The sequence below is a fragment of the Sebastes umbrosus genome, chromosome 23 (assembly GCF_015220745.1).
Source record: "Sebastes umbrosus isolate fSebUmb1 chromosome 23, fSebUmb1.pri, whole genome shotgun sequence".
Lineage (NCBI taxonomy): Eukaryota > Metazoa > Chordata > Actinopteri > Perciformes > Sebastidae > Sebastes > Sebastes umbrosus.
In genome coordinates, this window is record NC_051291.1 from 2496421 (window position 1) to 2514390 (window position 17970).

Below are 17970 nucleotides of genomic sequence, written 5' to 3' on the forward strand. Positions count from 1 at the left end.
GGTGTTATTTCCCTGCTGTGGAGTCACTCGTAGACCTGGCACAGCTTCACTCTGTTAAACATAAGCTGCGTGCGTAGCTGCTGTATTCACCCGCTCTGGCAGCTTGATGGATGTAGCGCAGGCCCACTGCCGCTTTAAATACTTCAACTGCGTCTGCTTGAGTATTCTGCTGGAAAGGATGGACATGCTCGCCGTGCGGTGTGCCTGAGGTAGAGGAGGGGTGTACTACATTTAGGTTAGCTGTAGTTTCTCTTTCTGTCTTTTTCTTGCTTCCCCTTCTCAAATTCTCCAGCTCTGATCTCTGAACCCTGAATCAAAGTCTGGGTCTACAGCATAAAAAACTTACTTAAAACTTGCAGATTGTCAATATCTGTTAACAGTAATTGACGATAATATCAAACAAGTTTATTAGGACTTTTTTGTTCTCTTCTCTAGCATTTTAAATACAAGAACCTTCAAAACTCATATGATCCTTTTTGACAACAAAGCGCGTGAATGCAAGCCGGGTCAGCAGTCAACTCTTAATGGAATAGTTTTGAAAATATGCTTATTCATTTTCTTGCTGAGAGTTTAGGCCTTTGTACAACAAGTCCGTATTTTCTGTATGCGGTACCGGGTCTAAACGGGTCATACACTGTTGCATAGTTACAAAAAAAGCTGCGATGGAAGCTGACCTATTTATAGAACATATGTATTCCATACCGTTTTGAAAAGCTGAGCTCTCCAGCTTTCAGAATCTGTAGACCAGCTGTATGTAGTCCAAACTATGTATTATTACGAAGTATTTTAACAATTAAGTTGTACAGAAATGAACTCCGTAACTATAGGAACAAGTTGTGATCAAAAGATCCGCAATAATTTCCTCATAAGTCTACAACATCATGCTTGGTATCGTTGGGAACTAGAAATTCCAAGCTTTCCAACGGACATTAAACTCACCTCGTATCACTGACACAGCGGTTGAAACGAAGCTGTCAAACCAAAATGGTAGATTTAACCCTTGACAGTCTTAATTTGAACAGCTCACATGTATTCACATGATTAATATGCTTGTCAGTATGTTGCATTCACTTTTCAGGATGTTTCAGCCTGATACAGTACCAAAATGCTGAACTTGTCAGAGTGACTGTATTTATATTTAATAATGGACAGAGTCACTTTTCCTTCAGTCTCAACCAGACATAAATACATGTGAAAAGGTCTCGGCCCTCAGGAAGGTCTTTGTGAGGAAGGTGAAGGCAAAGCTGACAGGATGAATTTAGGATTTCTCCGTACAAACAAGACCTGTTTGACCCTGAAGGAAACACGGCAAACTGTCGGTCTCACCGTGGCAGGCAAGCACGCAGAGCTAAAATGATCACATCTATCACTAAATGATTTTGTTGAGAATATCCTTAATAAGGTGAAAGTAAGGTCAAGGGTCAGCTCGAGATCCATTCTGTCATTAGAGTCTCCTGAATCCTTAAACTGCCCGGTTGCTTTAGGTGCCATTTCCCCCCCACCGTTCTCTTCTGCATGGTTTCATAAGAGAGAAAGGAATATTTACTTAGTTCATAGAGGCTTTGCAGTTACATCAGAAATCTCCTAGCAACTACATCTGACATAAGGAAGGTCCAGCAGACAGCAGACAGCTGAAAGATAGGTGGGGTCTCTGGCTGTTTCTCACTTCTGTCTCGGGTATGGTTAGAGTGTGAATTTAGGATTAAGATTAGGGTTAGGTCAGGGCTAACATGAGATGGATAGGGGTGAGGGTTAGGTTTAAAGTTAGCATTCATCCTTCCATTGTTGCACTGCAAGCAGGCTAACTTGGTACTGAGACAGTGAGCAGCCCTGCCTTTAAAAATAGCAAAGGGCTGCGTTGGTGTGGGCATGTTGCTCCAACTGTGAGAGATGAATGAGTTTGAAGGCTAATCAGACACCAAACTAGAATAACCGCCACACGGTTATATGCCTCTGCCAACCGGTCAAGTTTCAGTTTACATCCATGTCTGTCCAAAGTGTCATCACTTCATTTTATTCTGTTCAACATTTGTGTGAAATTGTCAAACTGAATTCTTGACTTGTGGCCAAATATGTGTTTTGTGAGGTCGCAGTGACCTTTGACCATTGACCACCAAAATCGAATCAGCTCATAAGGGTTCGACATTAACCGTGGCCCGATAACCCCTGTAGGTGGCCACCAAGTTTTTATCAGGTCTCTTTAGAGAATGAGACTGTGGGCCTGATTTAAACGATCTATAGCACATAGATATAGCACATGGTCTAAAGTGCATTTAGTGCAATGATTGGTAGAGGTTTTTACAGGATTACAGCAGCTACAGATGACGTCTCTTTTCTGATCCTTTTTCAGAGCTCATCAGTAATGGATCGCTGTCGGGGTGTAAACACCATTTCAACCAATATAACAAATAGTGGAGACTTTAGAACATCGTCAACTCTGCCTTTAAGCAGCGCATAATCTGGGTGCAAAGTAAGGCGCACGGGGCAAAGGGCTTGTATTTAGTCTCGTAATTAATCATTGGTGTGTTTTGGGCGTGACAGGAATCAAACCAATCAGAGTGCCATCTCCCATTCCCTTTAAGAAACGTGTGCGTCTCCATTGGGCACATCGCTATTAGAAGGAGGATTCTGTAAATTGGAGAAGCGAGCGGTTCCTGCTCATATACCAGTATCTTCAGGATCATCTTAAAAATCGCAAGTTGTGTTAATGCATTAAAGAAATTAGTGGCGTTTAAATTAATTTGCGTTATTATCGCATTAACTTTGACAGCCCTCGCTAAAATATAATTTCACAACAGCAAAAGAAGATAACTGTCAACGTCAGCACATGTATGTATGGTATGCTTGTTTTTGCTCTATATAAAGTGCCTTGTAACTGCATTTTGACATTATTATTGTTGTTATGTTATTATGGCTCTTGAGGCCAGATAGCAGCCAACTAATGAAAACATAAATAAAGGTAAAATCACAAGATGTTGTAAGCTGTGTGAGTCATGCTGCATGTTCTGTAGGTACAGAGCAGAGGAGGGGGGGGGGGGGGGGGGCTGTCTAAAGCACCTCTAGCTCTTCACAGAAACCCATGTGACAAATCCAGTAAGAGCCTTGAAGCGGAAAAACATCAACAGCAAAAAACGTTAACCGGATTACCATCAGCCTACAACCGTGAGATGTGTAAGACGGCAGGTGTTAGACCTGGCTTCGGCTTTAGCCACACGTGTGTTAGTGGCCTTGTGTAGCTGAATATACGGAGTGAGGGGCTGATGCTGAGGAGGGTCAGGGGATCAGTTCCCACCACAGACACCAATGCTGTAATGCTGCTGTAAGGTGCTTTGGACAAGTGTCTGAGGTTACAGTGAAAATGTCAGCCCAGTCACGGACCTCGCCGCACCGTGGCGGGGCTCCCTGCTCCCGGTGCGACTGTTGACCGGGGCGGACTGTCCTCAGTGCGTCCCAACCGCGTCGTGTCGTGGCCCACATGAAAGGCGCCAGGGATCTGTGGTGTTGTCGGCAACCCACCCGATCCATCTTGAAACCCCTTGGCGTAATGAAAGTGAGGGCCGGCGCGCGCGAGCTGAGGTGGGATCCCTGCACAGCAGGGTCGGGCGCACCACCGTAAAGTGGTATCGGTGCCGTTTCGCGAGTACGAGTACATGAGCACATGAGCACAGTATCGGACCTGATACCCGATACTGGTATCCGTATTGGTGCATCCCTAGCAATAAGATATAATGCAATTTATTACCTTTTTTTTCAACTGCAAATGATGCAGTTTGTCAACATCTCTTTTATCTAATAAGATACACTTTTCATTCTGTTCATCTCAGAGTTTTCATTCACATATCTTGAGGTCAGAGGTCAAGGGACCCCTTTGAAAATGGCCATGCGATTTATTTGAGGGAATTTGTGTTTCAGCAGCATGTTTTAATAGAGACTTCATTCTTATGTCAAATGCAGAACATAAAAACTTTGCAGTTAAGTAGAACAGTAGACCTGTGCATTTTTCTTTCTTAATTGAAACCAAACTTCGGAGGTATCTTAATTAACTTTGCTTAGAAAGTTTTCTCTAACTTGAGGCTAATCCGGGTGTTTGAGGCTGCCGACCCTCGTCTGACTGTTCTTTGAAGTAAGCCAGAATGTAGGGTCACGCTCCACGAATGTCACCGGCTGATAACGGGGCAGGTGCTATTCCTTTTGTTAAGCCGGACCCTGGAGGGTCCCCCAGCGCTTCACTACATGTGGATTAATAAACTGATAAGCCTAATGAATCCTGACTATCGGAGCAGGTGAAAAGGGGCTAATGGAAGTAATTACCTCGCCTGATCTGTCCGTTGGAGGGCGAGGCGGTCCTAATTCATACGATAAAACAAGGGACGCACTGTGAGGAATGAAATATGTCATTTGTAAAACATTATCCGCGTGGGCACATTAGCTGCACGGCTAAGCGAGCGCTTTATGAGGCGCTGAATGGGGACGAGCAATCTGACTTTGAAAACAACGAGGGGTTGGTTTATTTCAAACTGTCCGGCTTCACAGCTGTTTCTCTAAACAAAGGATACAGATAACCACACGCACATTACACACAAAGGTTGACCGATTGGTTCGCCAATATGTATTTGACCTATTTGAGTGTCGCTGGCGTTCGTCTTAGATCAATATAGAGCCTCTATGGGGGCTGCTTAATTGGGTGGCATGGCTATTATTGAGTCAATGTGTCACTCACAACAAAAGCCTAACCTATGAATGTGTGTGTGGGCAGTCCCTGTACAATTCAACACTTAATTCATCTTCCTTCAGGAACCGCGTCCTTCACTGCCCTTCAGTCTAACTGTAATTGAAACACATGGACGTGGCTCAGCTGAGCGCGAACACAAGGACTTCGGGGATTATGCGTTTACCTTCTGGTCGACTGATATTTGAAAGATGCGAGTGGGTGACAGCTTAACACCTCTGACATGAACAGTTGCTGGTTGGAGTAAACGGCTGGAAAAGCACTTTAGTCCCTGAACGGCAGTGTCTCCATATATTATGCATAAAAGACAAATGCACAGCCGGGCATCCAGTCACATGCTCTAAACTCCCATGTGCATCACATCTGTCTCATCTGACTTTAAAAAAAATCAACATCAATGCTGCACAAATTAATATTCTTATGTTAACAATGGATCAAATGACTACATATGATGATAAAGGGGTCGCTCCGAGGGATAAATGCACCCAGAGTTAGCACCGGACTATGCAGCTCAAGAGAGTGTGTTAGCGTCTTTCAGCTCATTGTTTTGGATTAACCAACACCGTCTCACGGCAGTTTGTGAAATAGTCACAAAATTTAATATATTTGATTTGTGTGATGTGATGCACGTGTCAATCTCTGTCAAAATCTCAGATAAATTCAGAAGCAACCAACTGCAGCATTTTTTTAAAAATAAAGACCAATATTCAGTTGATTCCAAATATAAAGTGTAAATAGTGTAAAGCCAGATATTAGTGTTGTGCTATCTCTCTCACATTATTCATTAGCTTTTTTAATTTCCTTGCTTTCCTTGTTGAGCATCTCCGCTCATCAGCCGAGGACCAAAGAGCTGTGGAGCATCAGTAGCCATGCAAAAGAGCCTCCCTCTAACGTTATGGATGGAGGACCAAACGTTGCTGCTGAGGGAAATGAACGCTGGGCGTCGACGCTGATAAACGGACTGATTGATTACTCTTTGGCGGCAACACGCACTAAAAGCACTTGATTCTCAGCTGTGTTAACAGCCTGTGTCACCGGGGCGGAGTGGATGGAGGGGAGTTAAACTCAGACGGATATGTTTTACAGCAAAGTACAGAGAGACTGAGATGGAGATTACAAGTGTTAAACTCGGCGGGAAATCAGTGTAGGTCATGATAGGGGTCATTGTTCTGTAGCTGCCAGGAATCATTACGAAAAGTACATTTTAGCCTGGTCAGGAATAACATTCAAATTCGAAGTGAGAACGAGCTGCTGGTATGTCTGGTTTGTGCAGCAGGGAGAAGAATGAATACAGTTTCTCGACAGCTGGAGGACACTACAACGGTAGTGTTGGCATGCTGGACACCACGGACGGCTTATTCACAATGCAGCTCTGCTTATTAGAGTGAAAAGAAAAATGTATCCAGGATAACTAGTGCAGGTGGATGATGCTGCTGCTTACTCCAGCTGTAATCTGGATAATATTTTTTTGCCAAAGCAACCAGAAAGCAAAATTAAAAGTTTGACTATAGAGTAGGGGTCAATTGCAATATTCAGCATATTTATAATTATCAGAATCGTTACTGTTTTTATCCTATCGCCGTTAAAATACATGAATTTAAAAATGCTCTCTCTGTCTATAGTCATCACTCTGTACTCAATGTTCTGCCCACAGCACTATCTGACCATCTGCCGTGACGTCATCAAGACAAAAATATGTAACTTCAATTCTATGGTAAATGGACTTGCATTTATATCGCACTTTTCTAGCCTTCCGACCACTTAAGGCGCTTTAGACTACATGTCAGCATTCACACATTCACAAACACATTCATACACTAATGGCAGACGCTGCCATGCAAGATGCCAACCAGCCCATCAGGATCTAATCTAAATACTCACTCACAGCCATCGGGAACAATTTGGGGTTCAGTATCTTGCCCAAGGACACTTCGACATGTGGACGGGGATTGAACCGCCGACCTTCCGATTGGTGGGCGACCTGCTCTATCTCTGAGCCACAGCCGCAGCTGGACGCGGGCGAGAGATGTGATCCATGACCAGATTGTCACCGTCACTGGAGAATCCAGTCTGTAGCGTCGTTCACAAACTGAAGAATTGTAAAGTAACAAACGGCTTCATGGAGGAAAGTTTTTGTATCACATCAAAACGTCTTTTATCTCCTTCTCCTCTCTCCCTCTTCCTCTCTCTTTCTTGATGGACGCAGTACACGAACATGTCTGTCAATTACCTACTGAAACCCGGTATTAAACGGGCACCGGTGCTAAATTATTAAAGACCGGAGTACTGATAAGCTCTAACGTTACCGGTTCTTTTATACGTTTTGGTGTAGTTTATTATAACGCCGCAGACAACTAGGCTGTGCAATAAAACCATTGCAAGTAAAAAGCCGATACTTTATCAATACACCTGTTCACCAAGCATAAACATGATGTAAATATGCAGAAAAATGATATGTAAATCTGCTCTGTCTGCAGTCTCTCATCCACAGCTGCTGTGTTTCACACAAGCACAGCGTGCTAGATGAATTGTTACAAACAAACTAAAACAAAAGCTGTCTGTATGTAGTCGAACTGTTAAGCTTAGTTTTTTACACATCTTAAAATTCTTGTACTGATCAGCTGATCAGCTGGAGACAAAGCAGCCCCTCCTCTCTACCAGCGATGCCTGCAGCACTGAATCCCATCAGCAGAGAGAGGAGGACAGAGGACAGGAGGAATCATCTGGTAATGACAGATGTTCTTCATTCTTTATCAACTTCACTCAAGAATATTATTGAATTCATTGACATTAGTTCTATTAGTTTCCAGAAAGAAAATATTGAGTTTATATAGTGACTTTGCTTTTGTAAACATTACTGTTGCTGCTCTATGAACATTTAGTTATATTTAAAATACAAATAAATTCTAATCCTGTTCTGAATTTCTTCTTTTTTTAAGTATTATTTTAAAAAGCAATTATTTAGTAATGAAAAAGAACCGATAAGGAGTATAAAAGAGTAGTAGTATCAATAAAATCCTATCCCTACTAAGATATTAGAATGTTTCTTGGTGTTTTGGGGGTGTACTGCACCTTTAAACTTCAAAAGCACAATCTTCATCATCTCCATAGTTACTTCTGAACAACATTATCTCCTTTTTCACTCGTTAGCAGGCTAAACACTAATTAGATGTAGCTTGCAAGTTGTTGTTGAAGTTTGCGTTGCATAGCAACAACAGTGATGTAAGGCTCCTCGCAGCCTTCGAGCTCCCGTTCTCTGAGTTACTAATGACGCTCACAGTTCTGCAGGAAATAAAACCTCTGATCAGAACACGGGCTTATGGGTAAATGAGACCCAGTGATGTCTATGAATTCATTTTTCATTACCAGGAAACAGAGAGACTAACTCCCTGTGCTCTAATGGGGACTAACAGGCAGTGAAAGCAGAGGAATGGTTGCTGTGTATAGATCCTATCAGATAAGAACCCAGCCGAGCGTCCCTCGCTGTGCTCCGCTCCCCACCGCCGACAATAGTTGGCTAAAAGACCAGTGATTGCTTTTTCTCTCCTCTGTCCTTTTCCACAAATGGGGTGCAAGTGTTCAGTGACACACAGCTCTACCTGACAGCTGTGGTCACTCCTCGGGCTCCAACTGGCTTTTTCTCTCTCTCCTTCCTGTTTTCCTGTTTGCTCAGACAGAAGCTGACGGGGGGAGTAAATGCCAACTGGGTTAATATGTCAAAAAGGTCTCTCTCCCTCTGTCTCTGTCCCTCTTAAACTCTTATGTCTCTGTTTGCTCATGTCTCTCCTCCTCTGTCGTTGTATTTAGGTTTCCAGTGGACCACGGTTTGGGGGGCTGGGGGATTAATAAAACTAGGGGCTAAAAAGGTTTTAAAAATGACAAACTAAACTGAAGTTTAAGGACGTCCCCAGGGTGATGGAAGTTAATTTTGGGACAAATTTGGGATGAGAGTTGAAAGAAAAATACGTTACAATAAACGGCAATGAAAAGGACTGCACATTTTGTGTAGCACAGTTATTATTAAACCTCATTGACAACATGTACAAACACACACACACTACTAACTACATCACAGACACAGAGCGGAGAAAGGACCTCAACTCAACAACGCTACCTCATGATAAGTAACTGCGGCAGTGCTGCTGCAAGGCTGAGTTTTTTCTCTTCCATTCTCCAGGAAACGTGCGGTGGCGACGCGCTTTGAGTTCAGGCTGGTTGCTGCTAAGGGTAGTGTACGAGCAGGGAGGCATCTGATTGATTCTTTCCAAGCGGACCTCGAGGCTGTGATTGGTAGACGTTTTTACAGGATTACAGCAGCTACAGATGACGGCTGTTTTCCGGTCCTTTTTCAGAGCTCATCAGTAATGGATCGCTGTCGGGGTGTAAAGACCATTTCAACCAATAGACAAATAGTGTCTACCGGAGAACATCGTTAACCTGCCTTTAACAAAAATCACAATAAATTGTAATATCTAATCGCAATACATATCTAATCGGCATTGAATCGGGAGATATGCTTATAGTCCGAGCCTGACTCGCTACATAGAAAACCAATGAACGTCACTGGAACGTCACATATGCCAATCTGGAGCCACAAATGTCCATGTATAGTCTTCCTCCAAATACATATTTACTACTCTACTCGCTTCCTCTGCATTGTATTTCTCTCTTTGTTCCCCATCTTCACGCACACACACACACACACACACACACAAAGTCTGACTCGGTGCCCACTGGAAAAGGCCCAGATCATCTGAAAGCTTTCTGTGAGGCAAAGTTGCCACTCTAAAAGCGATTATGTTTCATTACAGTGGAAATGGGAGAACAGGGTTTCCTGGCGCCTAAAGATCAATAACACCCCCCCCCCCACCCAACATACACTCTTAAACACACACTCACACTCACACAGAGCTGCGTTACTCTCATGTCTGGCTACTTGATAGTCTGACGATGAATCTGCTCTGAGGGGAGACGCTGATGATTATTATTTATTCTTTTCTTGTTTTTGTGTATTCATCGTCTCCTTTCATTTGCATTACTCATGCATTGATTTCATTTGTGACTCCTGTGTATCCGTTGTGTTGTCATTTATGTGTTTAGTATGTGGACGGAAGCAGCAGAGTTGACTCAGGGTTTGTTTAGTGTCTCATTCTGTTTGTTCTGATTGTCGGATGGAAGCTGTATGTAATATCAACATCAATAGCATCAAAATGTGGAAAACACATAATGATATACATGACATCTGTTTTTGTCCTTCCAACACAATAGGTAGAAGTACAGCATGAGTCATTGGATTTCAAATTAGATTCAGTGTTAACACATCTTTCTCCCTTTTTGTGCGATCTATGTAAACAATTTCCCATAAAAGCCTGATTTGCAATTCAACAGTGTAGGTGAAAAAAAGCGGTTAAGAGACAATCAGGATAAAGAAAGCAAAGCACGTACTGTAACCTGGGCACAGGAACAGGCTTCCAGTTAGTTTATGGCTGTTTGGCTGCATTTAAATCACAGCCATCTGAATTATTCACTAATCTGAAGAGGAGGGGGGGGGGGGGTGTAATTAGTGCTGTTCTTTAACCCAGCATAAGGCTGCAGCCACTATCGAGTGCATTAGAATACGTCTCAGAGACGGCTTCTGGCAATAATCCAGCAGATAATTAAGAGAGGTAAAAATGGATTCTGTGGTTTCAGGCTCCCACACCTTCAATTTTACATTAAACATCTATTTTTAAACCCCTCTTTGTCTCTTTGATGTCATTAAATTGTATTTCATGATAAAAGGCGGAGAGTGCAAAGAAACATGCTTACGTTACCCACAATGCAACTCGGCCACCGAGAGTTCGATAAGATATTCTGGTGTGTTTGGCTAGTAGCAGCTAATGTAGCCTAGAGCCGCTAGCCTTGAGCAGAGATAAGGAGCGGGTTATAGTCTGGAAAGTTGGACTGGGACGGGTGTTTTCAACACTAGACCATGGGGAAAAGTTGAGTCATACACTTCTAGGGACTTTTACTTTGGAAAATATCTAAATTAATACAGTAAAAATGTCTGATTTTCAGCATGTATGTAGTCAGAGATGTCCTGAAGTCAAATATATCAGTCATTGTCAGAAATTATATATTTTTCCAGCGACCCAATAATCAAAGAATAAAGACATTTCCCTCAAAAAGTAGTGGTATTTTCTATTTAATTTTGAAGGGACATGTAATGTTTTATACTTCTGGTGAACATAATCCGATCAATCTTATTTCCATATATGTATTTTGTATAAACAGTTCCCTTTGTTAACACCTTATTATGAAAACTATACGTAGTCACATGTGTATATTTCCTTTAACTTCTCCAAGTCCGTCTCTAGCTCTCCCGTCAGCTCCGTTCTCTTTATCCATCCATGTTCAGCTCCATTGGGGCCGGGTATATGGGTGCTCTACAGTTGTAGCGTCGGCCCATTTGACCATGGAGACAAGAGCGATGGACGGCTTGACAGCAACGTCACCGCGATACGATAACGTTTCCTGTCCGTGACAGAGTTAGCATGCAGTGATGTCTAGCTCTGCTTTTCCTGTCAATGTGTGAAACCCAAAGTGTTTCCATACTTTACTGGATATGTATTGTTTACCACGCTGGATTTAACATGTGAGGGTGCAGGCTGATCCACGTGGATCCTCCGCCGTTTTAAATGTCTTTATTCTTTGATTTTTGGGTTGCTGGAAAAAATGTAATAAATAATTCCTGACAATAACTGATATATTTGACTTCAGGACATCTCTAACTACATACATGCTGTAAAATTAAAAACAATTTTACTGTATCAATTTAGAGATTTTCCAAAGTAAAAGTCCCTAGAAGTGTATGATTCAACTTTTTCCCATGGTCTAGTGTTAAAAAAGTTAACAAAAATCACAATAAATCGTAATATCGAATCGCAATACATATCGATCCGGCACCCAAGTATCAAATCGGGTGAGAGGTGTATTGTCCCAGCCCTATAAAATATAGTGACAACAAACCTGACAAGGTTTGTAATTGTCCAGTTTATAGGAACCCCCAGATTACTCAGGTTACGTTTCTTTAGTGAATTAAACCAGTAACCTCTGAGTCCCACACATTCCCTCCATTCAGACTCCGGTTCTCTCTTATCCTACCTGTAGCTGTCAGCCAACAAAAAATCCAGTCATGCAGAGAAAATACCCTGCTTTTGAAATCTTTCTGAAAGGAAACACCGAGCTTAAAATGACACGCAGGATTAAATAAATGACATCGGGCCTGTGGAGTCAATGAACACAAGCCACGAACTACCGATTTCACCAAATTTCATCACACTCAATTACAGGTCTCGGCGTTGGCGTGGGGAGAGACGGCGATGCCGGGTTGGATTAACATTCATGTGTGTGGTCCGTTCCAGGAGCTCCTGTGACAGCTGACGGCTTAATTGCCTGAAACGGCTGAAACTGTGAAGGCAGAAGAAAGACCAAATACTCTACCAAAAATAATTCAATTCATTCAGTATTCATGAACGGCCCACAAAATTGCCTCAATTCTACCTATTTACTATTTTTACGCAGGCAACCACCCAAAGCCGCTCTGCTCACCGCCGTGCATACTGATGAAGACTCCAGCAGCCACTTTGCTTGTTTATAACGAAGCACAGGCCATTGTAGTTATTTGCCTTCTCATTTATTTTGAGTGTGGTTGATAATAAATGTTTTCCGTTAATTACACGTCAGCTGAGAGTCGGTGACTGCGAGGAGATAAGCTGAGAATAGACGCTATCAGGACCCTTTCAGTGTTCTCTCAGTAATTTGGCGCCTGAATGCACCACGGCGCAAATAAACAACAAGAACCAGAGGCTCTCCCGGTGTTTAATGTTTTAGTCCAAATCCATTAAAAGGGATGTCTGGCTACATTAGGACATTACTGAAGCTGCAGCACAACAGTATTCTAACACAGAGTGGCTGTTAAAATTTCACAACTGGATGACGCTGAGGATTTCTTGTTTCATAAGATTAGTGAAGGTTTGCTGCTTTCGAATCCTTTTTTAATTATTTTTAGTGTCAGTTTACTAATTTTGATGAATGGATGCATCTTGTGCAGTTAGATAATACAAATGAACATTTGAAGGTTAAGTCTATCAAATATCTCAATATCAGTGATAGTATTTGTTATGTAAAGATGTAGAGGAGTAATGTCTACCTGAGCAGAGAATGCCTCGAATTTTTTCATTTTGCCGTGGTAGCAACCCTAAAGCATCCCCTGCTTTATGGTCTATTGGACTCTAAATGGGACCATAATTTACTAAATGAACATCATGCTGTATTAAAGAAGACTTGAAACTAGCGATTGAGACCATAAACTCATGTTTACAATGTTTACTGAGGTAATAAGACTCCACAACCAGCACTGTTCCCAGTAGACCACATACAAACCAAAAACTGACAATAACTGCACTATACTGTATACTGACTGTGCAATGTCATTACTACTCAGGTGTAATTCATACTGTGCAATATTTTCAGGTGGAATTTAATTTCATTCTCACTGTGCAATGGAATTTTTCCACTTGTGCAATTTTTTAATAGTCTGTTTATTGTCAATACTTTAAATGGTTCATATTTTGTTTCACTTTGTTTAGCTCTTTTTTTTTTACTGTGTTAGCTGATGCATCTTGTTTTTTGCACTATCCCCTTTGCTGCTGTACACTGCAAATTTCCCCACTGCGGGGCTAATAAAGGAACATCTAATCTTATCTGAACTTATCTTAAATCAAGTGAGAAGCCGGCTCATTTTCTCATAGACTTCTATACAATCAGACTTTTTTTAGCAACCAGAGGAGTCGCCCCCTGCTGGCTACTAGAAAGATTGCAAGTTTAAGGCACTTCAGCATTGGCTTCACTTCTCAGACCACGGAGTTGCCCTCTGGTTTTATCTTCTTCCCTATGTATTATCTCACAATCCCTCTGGTTTATCTTGGGACCCCTTGGTGGGGTCCCAATCACAAGGCTAGAAACCATTGGTCTATGGGACAAGGAAAGAGACACAAGTGCGCAGGTGCAGAGGGTCCAAAGCCAGGAAAGAACAGCTTTCAATGGAGTAAGTGAGCGCCATCCTGAAAACCGCTATCCAGTTCTTCTAATACTACATTCATGGTTGTGACCTGAAAGCCCTCTATAGATTGACATGCTCCTTAAAAAAATAAAGTGTGCATAAATGCCTTGTTGGCTCAAATTTCCACACACTGAAAATTAAATCAATACCTCCATCCCAAACAATATTACAATAACAGACACAAAGCGTCAGAGAGTTCACAGGTTTGCTGGCTGCTGTGTAGGACGGTGGGGGGGTGCGTCAACCTCTGCGAGATCACAAATCCGCCGTGCTAAATTTAGTTTTTCCGCTCGCAATTCCTGATGCAACGGCGTGCACAGGCTTACCTTTAGCTGGCTCATTAACACGCTGCTGGGTGCACGCCGCCTATGATCTCTCTCTGTGTAATGACACGGAGGCAGCTGAGCAGGATAAGAGGCTTCAGCTGATCAATGGGAACGTCTGACGTGAAATATTTAATACCTTCCTCTCCCCCTGCTTATCTTCAGGACGTTATGGCTCAGCAAGGTGTTTCACTTCTCCAGTACGTCGTAAACATGGCTACCTGAGCACGTTGGACATTTTCCAGTTACCGTTTGTTCAGTCAAAGACCCGACTTGCTGTTTAGTAGAGGCATTTAAAAGTGATTCTGACAGCGGTACATTATGCAAACACACTAAAAGAGACTAGAGTTAGGTAATCATCTGACAGGCGCCACACCCATCATCACTAAACAGACATTTCCCCTGATCATACTGGTCTCATTCTGTCTCTGCTATTCATTTCTCATCTGTGTTTATAGTCACAGTGACACATCGGTCAGCTCCTGCTGCCAGCACAAAAGCAAACCTCAGCATACAAACCTACAGGTATAAATATAAAAGAAAGAACATCTGAAGGTATCATATAACTGAGTGGAAATGTTTGAAACTGTTTCAAAGGAATAAAGTGCCACATTCTCTCTTGAAATACAAAGTCCAAGTACATTTTTTCCACTAGACAATAGACCGCTTTTCTGTTAGTAAACATGATGAGGTATTTTGTTATTAATGAGAATAATTCTCTGAACACGTTAGTTAACGCTGGCTAGCAAGTATTGTTGGTTTGTTTTTTTTAACAATGGCTGAAGAAAATACTAGTTTCTCTCAATATGTACTGCCACTCACTCTCCAGGATCACCAGTGTTAGTTGAGAAAGTTAACATTAACCAACGTTAACTGACTGTCGTTAGAGATGTCACACTAGGCGTGTCAAGACAAAAAATTTCATTCATGTAGTCTGAATACACGTCATTAGTGGTCATCTAAAAAAATATATAAGGTAAACAGTAGGACACTGTGTTGTTCTACCAAGCTAAAGTGTTGCTGATTTGTGGTACTATTGTATTGTAGTATAAAACCACGCAGCAACCACAGGGTGATATTTAGGCAACAGAAAGAACTATGCACATTTTATCTGCTTTCTTAAATAAACACTACAAAGCTTTTACTCTCATACAGGGCTCTACTGAGTACTAAGAGATATTCATTCAAATACTTTTTGATATTCACATCAATGCATGCATCAAACACATGACTTACACACTCCCTCATCTATCTGCTGTACTTGGCATACAAACACATATCCACAACCTACAATATCCAAGTTACTGACTGCTAATTACAACACAGAGGATAATGTTACCTACTGAACAAGATCCTCCACAGGAGCTACAAACCACACACAGTGAACAGGTGATTTAATAACCAATAAATGCATAACTGGGGAAAGTGATTGTGAATGCAGACAGCAGTAATAACAGAATAGCTTTGAGAGTCCACTCAGACAAGGAACAGTATCCTCCATAACAACATGAGCATTAGCTAACAACATTAACAGACTCAGACATTAAGAAATGGAGATCTAAATACATCACTTACCCTGTAAGCCCCAAGACAAAAGAAGTCCATTTCAAAATAATGTCTAATATTTATCTGTATATATTCTGCGGCATTCTGGGAAGATTTGCAGGACTGGCTGTCAACCAAAATCCAACTACTTGCTCCTCTCACAAGAGAAAATATTGTGTTTGGTATTAACATTAAAGACATTAAGAGTGACTATATTGAACAATCTGATACTGCTGGCAAATGTTTTCATCCATGCATCCAGATGGAGGAAAATGAAACCCCTATTTTCAGTTATCAAAAGGGACCTTGTGGACAATCATCTCAGTGCTTTAAGACTAATGAAAGGACAACATGCAAAGTGTCTCCTCAGAGCTGATGAAGAACTGAACATATATGATGATGACCCCCTAGAGCTGCTATGGAAGACGGCAGTCTTATTATTATTATTTATTTATTTATGCATTTCTGTTTTGTTCCTTGAATTATTTTTATTATAGTTAGAATAATTATAAATAATAATAATTATAGTTGGACAAATTTAGGAAAATTTAATTAGAGTATATGTATGGCTCAATAAGGAAGCTGGTTAATAATTAATAATTGACTTATGGAGAAGGGGTGGGATTAAATAAGTTTATACTTCTTCTCACTCCTTTTCGAATATGTAAATCAAGGCATCAAGTCGTTTGACAATTTATTTTTTTACGCTTTTCATTGTATGTAAATACTACTTGTTTCTGACTGTCCACTTGTTGGTATGATCATTCTTTTTCTTTATTTTTTCCTTATTTTTTGTATTCCACATGTTCGAAATAAATTTTGAAATTAAATGAATGAAAATTTTCTACCCTCTTTTATTTTTGTTATTATATTATTAAATATAATTTAAGTTATCTTCCCTATCCAATTGTTCCTTGTATGTTAGAAGTATTTAGTTTAGATTACAATGCCTTAATGTTTGTAGATTAATTATCTTTAATAACAAAAAAAAACTATGTATACTGCCATTGTCTTATTATTATTTATTTATTTATTTATGCATTTCTTTTTTTGTTCCTTGAATTATTTTCTACCCTCTTTTATTTTTGTTATTATATTATTAAATATAATTTAAATTATCTTCCTTATCCAACTGTGCCTTGTATGTTAGAAGTATTGAGTTTAGATTACAATGCCTTAATGTTTGCAAATTAATTATCTTCAATAAAAAATAAAAAAAAAAAATATGCATGCTGCCATTGTCTTATAATTATTTATTTATTTATTTAAGCATTTCTTTTTTTGTTCCTTGAATTATTTTCTACCCTCTTTTATTTTTGTTATTATATAATTAAATATAATTTAAGTTATCTTTCCTATCCAATTGTGCCTTGTATGTTAGAAGTATTGAGTTCAGATTACAATGCCTTAATGTTTGCAAATTAATTATCTTCAATAAAAAATTCAAAAAAAAAATATGCATGCTGCCATTGTCTTATAATTATTTATTTATTTATTTAAGCATTTCTTTTTTTGTTCCTTGAATTATTTTCTACCCTCTTTTATTTTTGTTATTATATAATTAAATATAATTTAAGTTATCTTTCCTATCCAATTGTGCCTTGTATGTTAGAAGTATTGAGTTTAGATTTCAATGCCTTAATGTTTGTAGATTAATTATCTTCAATAAAAAAAAATACCAAAAATAATAAAAACTTCTGTTAAATAACACCAGACAAACAGAGGATGTATTTTAACTCACGTTATTAGACTCTGAAGTGTCTCTTGTCCTTCATGAAGTGGTCATCACCTCCATGTCTGTAGTTCATCTCTGTGACGTCACTTTACTGTTTAACGGTCGTTAGCATCAAGCTAACGTTAGCTAGCTAGTTAGCTCTCTCTGTTGTTTATGTTAACTTACTACTAAACGGTTGATGCGACGCTAGTTTGACCGGTTTCACGTTTATTAGAAAGTAAACTGTCTATTCAGTAACCGCAACTGATACAGTAGTCTAATATTTAGCGTTAGTGTGTGTTTTTATATGATAGAATATGAACTTCACCTGGCTGAAGGTAGGAGGAGGCGTCATCTCGGGTTTTATTACCACACTGACTGACGAGAACCAGCCGTTACAGTCTCCATGGTTACAGCCTCTCCATGGTTACAGCCTCTCCATGGTTACAGCCCAGCAGGGGGAGCTGTTTCACTCTAATTAAGAAAGGTTATTAAAACAAGTAGAAAGAGAAATTTGTCAAAATAATGACAAAGGAAATTATTAAATGTTTCTGTC

At 40.4% G+C, this 17970-nt stretch overlaps 1 long non-coding RNA gene across 1 annotated transcript in view; it reads right to left on the minus strand.

Annotated features, from left to right (window-relative positions):
• LOC119482378 overlaps positions 1 to 17805 on the minus strand; it is a 41829-nt gene extending 24024 nt beyond the window's left edge. Inside the window, exon 1 of the long non-coding RNA XR_005205414.1 lies at positions 17442 to 17805. This is a non-coding gene — a long non-coding RNA (uncharacterized LOC119482378). The remainder of the gene's footprint in view (positions 1 to 17441) is intronic.
• Between the last annotated feature and the right edge of the window lie 165 nt (positions 17806 to 17970).